Source organism: Solanum pennellii, chromosome 5, assembly GCF_001406875.1.
Source record: "Solanum pennellii chromosome 5, SPENNV200".
In the NCBI taxonomy this organism is placed as follows: Eukaryota; Viridiplantae; Streptophyta; class Magnoliopsida; order Solanales; family Solanaceae; genus Solanum; species Solanum pennellii.
In genome coordinates, this window is record NC_028641.1 from 6,856,795 (window position 1) to 6,865,612 (window position 8,818).

At 31.3% G+C, this 8,818-nt stretch overlaps 1 long non-coding RNA gene across 1 annotated transcript; it reads left to right on the forward strand.

The window, feature by feature from the left end:
* Positions 1-7,803: 7,803 nt before the first annotated feature.
* Positions 7,804-8,565, forward strand: LOC107019052. The gene is made up of 2 exons (XR_001456728.2): positions 7,804-8,080; positions 8,203-8,565. It is a non-coding gene; the product is annotated as an uncharacterized LOC107019052 (long non-coding RNA).
* Positions 8,566-8,818: the final 253 nt, after the last annotated feature.

Sequence of the window (8,818 nt, forward strand, 5' to 3'; positions counted from 1 at the left end):
TATATATATATATATATATATATATATATATATATGGATATGAGAGTGCTGATGTGGCAACTCTCATAGACCAGCATTAGTATTATATATTTTGTCTTTTTCTAAAAACCTTTTTTCTCTTATTTTCATCTAGATATATTAATTAAATAAAATAAATACCCTTTATTGATCATTTCTCTTTAATTCCTCCATTAATTCCTTTATTAATTAGGTATATGTACGTTAAAGGTTTACCCCTCTAAATATTTAAACATTTCTCTATTCCTTCTTAAAAGTATTACTAAATTATAATTAAGACACTAATTATAAATATAAGTTACAATTATACGTATTGATTACTCCATTACTCTTATAATTTATATTATTCAATAGTTAAAAGTTTATTGATTACTATAAATACTAGAACCCTGTCATCTTCACCAATATAAGAATTTTTTTATTTTATGTTTCCTTTCTTCATTATATTTATACTAAGTACATCACTTTGGTTATGTCAAATTTTGTAATATATAGTTTATTTGTTACTAACTTCTATAATGTGGAAGATAAGATGAGTTTATGACAATTTTGGGAATTCAAATTCAATGATAACAATGTCTAATTTGTGTTACCAATATACATCACTTTGATTATGTCTAGTTTTATGATATTCTACACGACCTAATAATTTACTCATTTTAACTTTTCACCTAAGTGTGAAACAGGTTGCCTAACGTGTTCCAGCAAAGCAGTAAAGACAGTAAGTAAAAGCACACTATTTTTACGTGGAAAGACCCGACTCAAAAGGTGTAAAAACCACGACCTGTACCCTTACAAGATTTAACTCCAACTTCACTAAATCAACTACGAGCCTCCACAAAAGATAGATTACAAACTTTGCAACCTACCTTAACTTCAAGTTATGAATTTGAATTACAACTCTTGTAATCCTAGGAACTAACTCTAATTCTAACCTTCAACACAAACCTCCCAAGGTATGTGTTCCTAACTCTTCGAATTATCACAACCCTAAGACAATACTCCTAGTTCAGTTTATAACTCACTGAACTAAGATTACATCAACACTCATTCACAAAGAAAAACTCCTAACACATAAACTCTGTAAAGGATTAGGTTCTTCGATGTGTTCCTTCAGTTCGCTGGTAGCACTTACAAAGTGAATTTCTCAATCGCTTTTTTACTCAGTAAGTGCACAAGTATTCTGAACGACTTCGGTTCTATTTAAGCACATTTATCATAGAGTTATTGTTCACTTCAAACTCCTTATTGACTTGAACTCTCTTGACTTAGAGTTCTACTTCAAGTAAGACTCTTTCTTCAATTTAAACTCCTAACTTCTTTAGATTTCTTCTTCAAATTACATTCATTGATTCTTTTGTATTGTAGTCGAACTCTTACACTTCAATTCAGCAGTAACTTGAAGAGTTCTATTTTAAGTGAGACTTCTTCTTCAATTAAAACTGTTTGTCTCTTTAGACTCCTTTTTCGAATAAAACTCATCAATTCTTTCTCTTCAATTCATCAGATGTTTATTTCCGTGGGGTTTCTGACGAAGTTAACATTATCCATTCCTTTATTTCTGCACTCTTGTCTTTATTCATTTTAGAAGCTTTCTCGAATTCAACAGCTCGTGACAGTGCACCTTTGTACCATGTTGACTGACGTGTTTCTTCTTTCTTTGTCAATCATCAAAACTGCATAAATCCCAAAAAATTTCCCCTTTTTGATGATGACAAACCTCTTTTCTTTGTGCATTCAAACAGTTTTATTTGTAGACACTGAAGCATAAAATACTAACATGAAACAAGTTAGTCAATGGATTATAAACACTGCACAACTCTTATCTTCCCCCTTTTGGCATCATTGAAAAGTTATGTCAATCCTATAATATACAAGCTAGATTGATCAGTTAAACAATTCATGCTCACTGACTATCACCAAGACAATCAGATAACGACTTCATGCAACATAATAATGTATTATAGAGAGCAAGAATATGAGCCATTAAAGCAATCAATAATTAATCCATCAAACTACCAGATAATGTTTTATATAAGATCAAAGTCATACTGAATGAAGCAAAAACGACTGAGCACTAATCAAAAAAACAAATAGTTGACATTAGTAGAAAAAAACATAGGGACTAACATTGGAAGTGAAGCAAATAATGGAACAAGTGGAGATAGTAGTGTCAACAATCTTTATCAAGAACAATCTTTAGAGCTTAAAGTCATATCTGATTTTTTTCCATAAGCAATATGACCAACCTCCAGTACAACAATCTTATTAGTGAAATTATTACTTCAACCTTTTCATTGGAGTAGCAGTTTTCCTCATTGATGCATATAGGTCAGCATGGTTCATCTACTCAATAATTTTTTTCTATTTTTTTTTTGGAAAATTCATGCATGAATTGGAATTGAGTGTTCCTCAAAACTTACAATGGAAATCATGTTATCTTTGTTTTTTTCATGCTAGCTCTAAGATAATGGCAGCTTGTTGACACTTTTGATTTCTAGATGAGAGTTCAAGGTGGAATAGAGAAAAAATGTGTTTTAGGAGTTGATTCTTCCTCATAACTGAAATTGAGAAACTGTCTGCTTTAAGCTTGCAAAAATAATTCAAGAAGACAAAGTGAGAGAGAACAATTTGAAAGAATGAGACTCTTGCACTTGGACGGTTAATTTTTTTCTGTATTAGAACAATTAATACATGGAACATAAGTCCTCAACTGTTTCACTTTATACAATATTAACCTCCATCAATGTATAACATACCTGATAAGAGCAATTTTGTGATCATCATTGCTTGTTTTTACCATTTCTCTGCACAATCTAATACAAAATTAGATTAAAACAAGTAAAAAATCTGAAATTGGGACACACAACTGAATGTGTAAGACTTAATTGAATAACATTTTAGCTCATAAAGTTAGGAGAATAATTATTCTAGCCAATCATTGAGGGGAGTTCATGCAATCTTAATCATCCCCAAGTCTAACTTATTCTTTTCATAATGCTCCCTACTTAGTGTCACAATTCATCAATTGTCGTTTGAAAAAGAACAAGGTGATCCAACAATCACATACTTTTGTAGTCAAATCAGTTTTAAGATTCATTGTTCCCCCTATCAATATGTCCTTAGTTTGTTCAACAAATGAAACATGTGGTACAACGTGTTCCAATTCACTCTTATCAGTTCACTTTAATCCTCACCTTTTTTTCGCTTCCCCCTTACACATGCATTACCTCCTTTTTTTTCTTTTTAAATGACACATTCCCCCTTTTGTGAAGTGAGCGAAAGTAACTTTTATTTATCTTCATTTATATCTCTTACGCAAGCAATATTTATGAATTTCATCACTTGCTTTCTTTCTACTTCACCTGCAAAATAACTTAGAGGTTAGTCTTAGGAACCCACACAAGCTTGGGTCCTTTCTTATGATCAAAAGGGTGAATCAAATTTCTTCTCGCCTATCTAGGCCACTGGTTAGTGGACCTGTTTCTGCCAACAGACATAAATCTGTTTCAATTTGCAAACTTAGTATTTCTTTCTAAAATAATTAGCAACTGGACACTCAGTAGTTGGATGACCAATTTTTCCACAAATATAACATAAATCTTCAGAGATAATATTTTCTTTATGGAATCATATCCCAGCCTTCTCATTGTACACCCTATCACTCAATTTGTTAAGAATTCTAGATGAGTGAGTCCATCTATTTGCCTTCTCAAGGTTTACTTTTATTTGAGAGATTTCAATGTTTGATTTCCTCACCTTTTCTTTTTGTAAAAAAAAAGTCATTTTTGCATTTTTTTCAACTCTTTTTCCAGCTTTTCTTCAGTTACACTCATTTTTACTTTTCCTTATTCAGTAATTGTCATCCTTAACATTTCAGACTTTAGATCTAGGTTAGATGACTCAAGTTTTTCAACATGTTTCTTCAGACAATTATTTTGTTTATCAGTTACAATTTTGTCATCTTTGAGATCCATGTACTCAAATTTTTGATCTGCAAAGGCTTTAAACAGCTTATCTCTTTCACATGTTAATTCTTCAAGGTCATCAACTAACCTATTTATTAATCCAATTAATCTATTTTTAGAAAATGAGTGCAGTTTTTCTTTAAGATCAATGATACTAACCTCAGAATTTTCATCATCTTTAGCGTTTGAATCGCCCAGAGCTAAGAATGTTGTTTCATCAATTTCATCATCAGATTCTCCATCTCTTGAACCCCAAGCAGCTACCATTGCATATTCATCCTTTTTCTTTGAATTCCTTTCCTTTTTCATTCTTTCTTTCCTCCAATTAGCTTCCCATTGCGGGCAGTTCTTAACATGATGACCCATTTTTTCACACTTGTACCATCCATTTTGAGATTTATCATTTACCCACTTCTTTTGATTGGTTTTCTTCTTTTCATTTTCCTTCTCCTTCCTGAGATACTTCTTATATCCTTTTTCTAGAAGTGACATTTGATCCTCATCATACTCAGTATCTTCACCATCAGACACTTTCAGGGCTAATGCTTTTTCGCTAAGCATTTCCCCCTTCTTTAAGTCATCCATATTCATCTCATAAGTTCTGAGATTTTCCACTAGTTGATCAAATGTCATGATGGAGATGTTTTTAGCTTCTCTTATGGCAGTTACTTTTACAACCCATTTGTTTTTAGGAAGGATCCTTAGCACCTTGTCAACATGTTCTTCAGTAGTGAGGATTTTTCCTAGTGATGACAACTCGTTTATCAACTTAGTGAGTCTAGTAATCATTTCTAACATAGGCTCACCTTTCATCATTTTGAATGTTTCATATTCAGTGAATAGCATGGCTACTCTAAATTTCCACACTTGACTTGTTCCTTCATGAGCATTAACCAATGCATCCCAGATTTTTTTAGCAGTAGTACAGTTTGAAATTCTGTTGCACTCATCTGGTCCAAGACCACAAACAAGAATGTTTTTGGTCTTAGCATTTTTCCTGAGAGCTGATAAATATTCCGTGGTGAAGTCAATCTTAACCTTTTGTAATTTAACTCCTTCGACAATCTTCATTGGAATAGTGGGTCCTATATTTATCCTATCCATAATTCATAATCTTCTGCTTGAATAAATCCTCCATGTGTGCTTTCCACCAGACAAAGTGAGACCCATTGAACATTGGGGTCTAACAGTTTACTGTCTTTCGCTGTGACCAATAGGTGGTGCAGAATTCATCTCGATCTTTTATCTTAGGTGTTAACCTGTAAAAGACAACCTGTTTTGATACCAATTGATATTCTACACGACCTAATAATTTACTAATTTTAACTTTTCACCTAAGTGTGAAACATATTGCCTAACGTGTTCAAGCAAAGCGATAAAGACAGTAAGTAAAAGCACACTATTTTTACATGGAGACACCCGGCTCAAAAGGTGTAAAACCACGACCTGTACCCTTACAAGATTTAACTCCAACTTCACTAAATCAACTACGAGCCTCCATAAAAGATAGATTATAAACTTTGTAACCTACCTTAACTTCAAGTTATGGATTTCAACTACAACTCTTGTAATTCTAGGAACTAACTCTAATTCGTAACCTTCAACACAAACCTCCCAATGTATGTGTTACCAACTCTTCGAGTTATCACAACCCTAAGACAACACTCCTAATTCAGTTTATAACTCACTGAACTAAGATTACATCAAGACTCATTCACAAAGAAAAACTCCTAATACATAAACTCTGTAAAGGATCAGGTTCTTTGTTGTGTTCCTTCAGTTCGCTGGTAGCACTTGCTAAGTGAATTTCTCAATCGCTTTTTTGCTCTGTAAGTGTACAAGTATTCTGAATGACTTCACTTCTATTTAAGCAAATTTATCATAGAGTTATTGTTCACTTCAAACTCCTTATTGACTTGAACTCTCTTGACTTAGAGTTCTACTTCAAGTAAGATTTGTTCTTCAATTCAAACTCCTAACTTCTTTAGACTTCTTCTTCAAATTACCTTCATTGATTCTTTTGTATTGTAGTCGAACTCTAACACTTCAATTCAGTTGTAACTTCAAGAGTTCTATTTTAAGTGAGACTGCTTCTTCAATTAAAACTACTTGTCTTTTTAGACTCCTTCAAACCAAACTCATTGATTCTTTCTCTTCAATTCATCAGATGTTTATTTCCGTGGGGTTTCTCACAAAGTTAACATTATTCATTCCTTTATTTCTACACTCTTGTCTTAATTCATTTTAGAAGCTTTCTCGAATTCAACATCTCATGACAGTGCACCTTTGGACCATGTTGACTGACGTGTTTCTTCTTTCTTTGTCAATCATCAAAACTGCATAAATCCCAACATTTTATAATATATAGATTATTTGTGACTAAGTTCTATGGTAACACTTAACAGTGTAGAAGAGAAGACAGGTATAAGACAATTTTGAGAATTAAAATTCAATCTTGATGAGTACAATGTTGCTCTTTTCATTTCAATTTGTTTGATGTCTTTTATTTACAATATTCTTTTTTGTTGTTTTATTTTGTTTTGTTGCTTTTTTTCCTCATGTTGGTGATTTTACTGTACTTATTATTTTGTGCATAATTTTTTTTTGTAAATGATCTTTATTGTTTATAATGGAAGACAAGATAAACATATGACAATATTTAGGGATTTAAGTTTTAAGTTTGATAATTCACTAGGAAAAGGAACCCCTACGTTACTGTTTATGCCCATTAATCTTCAATGGTGTAGTGAATATTGAGAGTGTGTACAAATTGAATATTAGAGGCTAGGACAATTTTCTTTGGTATTACTACAAAGATTATTTTATTTATTTGTTTAATTTTAATTTATTCTGATTTTCTTTTGTACTCCAACAATGATTCTTTGATTTATTTATTTAATTGTAATTTATTTCTACACTAAATAATATTATTGAAATTTCAGGTAAATTATTTTTAATTTTAAAGACTTGAATCGTTTTGTTCATTATCCTTCAATATTTTTTTATTGTTTCAACATTTTATATATTTTATTGTGAATAATGAAATTAATCTTGAGGATTAGGAAAGTCCACAATTTTTTTCTGTTTACCTTTTAGAATAATTTAGAAATAGTAACTAAAATATAGGTAAGTTTAAAGTTGTATTTNTTTTTATATAAATAATAGGGAGTATATTATAATCGTACTAAAATTAGTCAAGATAGAAAATAATTTACAAACATTTCATAATCTAAGATTAGTGAAAGATGGGGGAAAATTTTCACTATTAAAGGAAAGAATAATAACTTTTGAAGAAAAAGAATAGATATTAGAAAAAACACCATTTTTTCGTAAAAAAAATATTCATTAAATATATTTACATTAAGTTTATTATATTGTTAAATTAAATTTAAATTTCATAAAGAGTTAAACTTAATACATTAAATTTACTTTTCTTATTAAAATAAAGAGAATAAATTTAGGATTTTTTTTCCATAATATCGGAAATTCTTAAGTGATTTAAAATTACAAAAAATTATAATTTAATACTAATAATAAACTTAATTTAGACTTAAATTTTATATATTTGGATTAAAGATTATAAAGAATCTTTAGAAATATATGTAGTACTCAACTATTCAAAAAATTAGTTATTTAACGAGTAATTTTTTATCTCACGAAGCGCGAAGTGCGGCTAATTTCACTAGTATAATATATAGATCAATATTTTACACTCATTGAGCTAGGTGATGTAAGTAATTTCTCGTGTTATTAGAGGTAAGAGTGTAATTTCCGCCAAAGGCTTGAGTCACGTGATATTCCTCAGCCCTTCAGTAACAAAAACAAAATATGGCAATTAATCCCTCTTTGTTGTACTATAAGAGTTGAAACTCGCCGGTGAGATTCTCCCTCTCTCTCGTCGGAGAGACGAAGAAGATAACATACAGAGAGAGGAATGGGACAAGAAGGGAATTGGGAGTGTAGTAGTTGCGGTGATAAGAATTATGCATTCAGATTTTTCTGCAATAGGTGTAAGCAGCCTCATCTCCTTGTTGACAATACAACTCCTCATGATTCAAAGTGGTTTCCTCGAATTGGGGATTAGATCTGTACTGGTATGTATCTTTCTGAATTTGTATCTTTTTTTTCAGCTCTTTGATTGATTGTGCTGAGTTGTGAAATTGTCTTAGTTGTATGTATGTGAACTTACTGATAGATGTTGATAGAGGTGATGTAGGATTTGGATTTCAGTTGATAAGCTTCGGTAGCCAAATCGGTCAAGCTTTTAAAATTGGTTCATTTTGTACAGTGTTACCTCAACGAAGTACTTTTGGTGAAATGGAAGCTAAGTTTCTGCTCAAGGCTCATGTAATAAGCTACCCGCCAAGTAGTGAAAAGTGTAGACCAATTAGTTCATAATCGAGTTGGACTCACTTGCACCCGTTAATACATGTATATACTTAATTATGGATCATATAATTAAATGTGCACTCTCAAATATATAAGTTGAGTTGTTGCATTGGTCCAACACTGTTCATTGCGCTTCTTCGCAACTCACAAGCATAGTGTGCTGAGTTCGATTCTGGCTGTTGCATTTTCACTTTGTTTTTGTTTTTGTTTTTTTCAAAAAAAGACTTATTAAAAATCTCAAGCAAGATTTGAACTAGCAACCTCAAAGTGTATACTGAGGTCAAGACCATCCACCATAAGGTGAACTATGTTAGCTTCTAAAAAATGACTTATGCTACTCTCTATAAGCACTTACTTTCTCCCAAAAGTTTGAGAAAATACAATAATTGGATCTGCACTAGTATATATCTTTCTGAATTTGTATATGTTTTTTTCAATTCTTG